Source organism: Daphnia pulicaria, chromosome 10 (genome assembly GCF_021234035.1).
Source record: "Daphnia pulicaria isolate SC F1-1A chromosome 10, SC_F0-13Bv2, whole genome shotgun sequence".
NCBI lineage: Eukaryota > Metazoa > Arthropoda > Branchiopoda > Diplostraca > Daphniidae > Daphnia > Daphnia pulicaria.
In genome coordinates, this window is record NC_060922.1 from 4,917,993 (window position 1) to 4,921,564 (window position 3,572).

Here is a 3,572-nt window from a genome sequence, read left to right on the forward strand (position 1 = left end):
ATCAGACGCAATATTATGGGTCCTGTTCTCTTTGTTTATCGAATGTCAAATAAAAGAAAGAAAAGTCTATGGGCGAAAATTTGCTGTCGGAAACATCCTCTTCTATTTTCAATAAAAAAATGTTTTTCTTTCTTTTGTGCGGGGTTTTTAAAAAGGACCCAAAAGAAACGAGAGAGAGAATGTCGCGCCGAAGATAAGAAACAAACACAACAGCTAGTAGAACAACCACGGCGCAGGGCGACACAAGTGGGGAAGTGACGGGGTCTCTTTTATTTTTATAAGAAGTTTCGTTTCCTTTTCTTTATGTCGCTGATGATGAATCATCCGATATGGGGGAAAAGGCGACCGTGCCGTACATGTCCGCCCCGAGTCCGCTCCGTGTGTATATGATGTCATGTTGCCCGCGGTTGTAAGCGTCCGCTGCTCCTCAATTTTCTTCATCGCACACAAACGAGAGAGACGCTTACACACATACGGTGACTCGGCTGGATGCAAATCTCCAAAAAAAGTTGTACTTCTTCTTCTTATATATAGTAGACTCCAGGATAGATATTCTATGCCCTATAGAGCGACAAGGACTTGCTACGTACACAACCTACTCAGAGAGGGCATGTGAAAAGACCGTCAAAGATGAGTAAGCAAAATAGCACGCAGCTAGAGCTGATATCAAGCGACTGGCACTTGATTTTTTCTTTCTTTTCTCTTCTTTTCTTTTCTTGAAAATGTTTCAGTTTTTCTTTTTCTTTTTTTTTTTTTCTTTTCAAACAAACGCGCACAAACACGCACGCAAACACACAGACAAGAAAAGATGGCCACGGCTAACAAGGCGCATCAGAAAATGGGCAGACATGTTGTACGTACAACCGAGCGGTCCTCCTCTCTTGTATATTTCTATCCCGCGGCACGCCATGCCATTCCACGGCAAGTGGTGAAAAAAACAAAAAAACCAAATACAAGAAACGAAGAAGAAGAAGAGGAATGTTGAAAATGGAAACAAAGAAGAACTGGAAGAAGAAGAGAAATGACTCAGTCTTTGGCCAACCGACTTCCTTGGGACAGATGGAAGAAAAAGACAAGCAAACGGCGCAAAAGTAAAAAAAAATAGAAGAAAGACAAACAAAAAAAAGACGCGGGACAGGTGAACGTTGAACACGAACGAATCCTGTTGTTTTTTTTGTTTGTTTTTTTTCTATTTCCCGAGACTCTATAAGGGTGGCTGAACAATGGCGTCGTGACCTTCGTGTTAGGAGATGGAGCATATGGTCGAAGATCTCAAAAAGTCTCGTTTTATTTTCTGTATTTTTCTTTTTTTTTCTTTTTCAACATTTCCGACGGAAGGAGACGATCCGGGACTGGTGGGACATGTCGGCACTCGACACTGGGAGCGCGGCGGATTCGTTCCAGTTGACATCCGTGGAGACCCGGTGTTACACGCATACAAATCCCGTCCGGCGATTTCTCTCAACACCTATCGTCCTAGCTAGCTGCTAGCGGTAATATGCCAGGTGTTTTGAATATGAATAAATAAATCGCCGCTCATGGACGTACCTCGTGATAGAACTCTCTCGGCAATTTGGCACGCTCACTTCAACGGTTCATCGACTGGCTATATGGCCGACTGCGAGAGTCTTCTACTATCCAACACCTATAGCATATAAGACGAGAGGGAGATCTCAACAGACGATTCAAAAGTGGAGGGTGCTGCTGCAGGAGAGAATGAAGTGGAGGCGCGTTGTACATCAATTATCCGGCCGATAAAAAGTGAAAATTTTCCACGGCACTTGAGGGAATTTTTCTTTTCTTTTCTTTCTTTCTTTCCAACCCGTTAAAAGAGGAGGCTCCCAAATGTTCCTCTCGTGTCATACACGCATACAGTTAGGTAAAAGACAGAATCATAATTTATACACGCCTTTTCCCTTTTCTTTCCCATTTTCTTTTCTTCTTTGAGTCTTTCTTCTTCTTCTTTTGGCCTTTTTCTCGAAAAAGTGGCTGTCGCGGGATGATATTTCTCACCTTGCACGGGCGCTTTTCAAAATTCATTTTGAATGTTGAAGATATGGAATACACAACAAGAGGGAGGAAACGAAGAAAAGAGTTTTTCTATCCCTTTTCTTTGCCGTCGAGTTTTTCCCAGTCAGACGACGTAACTCAGGTCAGAAAAAGATAAAAGAATGAAAGACTTTTCTTCCATTCTGTATATGATCCAGTCTGGCTCTCCTCTCAGAAAAGAAAAAGACTTCTTTTAGCTGTATACTATATACACCGATGCGCAGCACAATATACGCAGTTATGTATACTGACCGCGTATCGCACTCCTTGTGCTGGCACCACCGTGTGGACTATAGGAAAGAAAAAAAGGCTATTTTAGATAGATATGTATATATGGGCATTTTCGAGAGGAAGAGACGTCGCACGTCGAGGTGAAATTTATAGTGATTTTCATGACCAAAGTCGGGGCCCATAAATTCAGGGGAACAGACGGGAGCAGGCATGGGGGTGTTGCATTTTATTCGTTTTTTTGGGGGGGTTTTATTTTATTTTATTTTTTTTTTTTTTTTAGGGGTTTTTTTCTTTTCTTTTCTTCTCCCACCCCCCTCCCCATCTGCAAGTCCTGCTGGTCGTGGGCCATATCGTTTCCCATTTTGTGGAAGCCGTCAAAATACCAAATTTAGTAGAAGGTCTAATCTAGCGCTTCATCTCGCACCCAACCGAGAAATTCACGGTGAAATAACAAATTCCGTGTGGATGCGTCTTGATAAAAAGAAGAAGGAAAAACTTGGAAGTTGAATTATACGACAAGATGTACCCCATATATTCCCAAACGAGAAAATTTCATGGTTGGAATGGTGCGATATACAACATTTGACTCGAAAGATATTAAAATAACAAAAAACAAGATGGGTCTCTCTTCTTTACGGGGCGAGAGCTGTATAAGATATCTAAGCCACAGCTATATTGTCAATGATGATGGCCAGCACTTAACAGTGCGGTTATAAAAGACTTTTGACCTCGGGACCACGGCGAACTGTTGGCACTCGAGAAGAAAAAAAAGAGTTCTAAGAAATGGCGCGTTGAACAGTCAACAGGAAAAGTGACTCGTCCTAATATTATCTTGTGGTTTCGTCTAACCAACTACGAACTGCTGATCAAAGAGAGAATCTTGACTCTCTCGGTCGTTTTTCAACACTCGAGTCTATGACGCAAACAAAAACATGGGACAAGAGAGGCGCAAACAAACCCACAAAACGATCGCCCACTTGGAGATGAATGCTGCACAGTCATGACGACGACGATGCAGAAAATTGAGTCACCGGAACCGCGCAATCCCCCCCCCCCCCCGTTCATTACTGTCAAAACGTCGGTGTGCTGACAGCCATTCGATTGGCTGCAGAACGATAAATATTGATTTAATAAAGAAATCGAAATGGTATAAACGCGCAAAGAGCTCTCAAATCGAAATAAAAAGCCTTCTGGCAAATGGTTATTGACAGCGATTGACAGTGTCAAGTGGGCAGAGCAGCACATTATGCCAAGGAGATATGAAATCTCGATGTTTTGCCCCTCTTGGCACA

General features: G+C 42.6%; 1 long non-coding RNA gene across 1 annotated transcript; it reads left to right on the forward strand.

The window, feature by feature from the left end:
* The first annotated feature begins 242 nt into the window (after nt 1-242).
* On the forward strand, nt 243-2,117 carry LOC124313848. Its single transcript, XR_006911027.1, has 3 exons — nt 243-634; nt 799-1,493; nt 1,559-2,117. It is a non-coding gene; the product is annotated as an uncharacterized LOC124313848 (long non-coding RNA).
* Nucleotides 2,118-3,572: the final 1,455 nt, after the last annotated feature.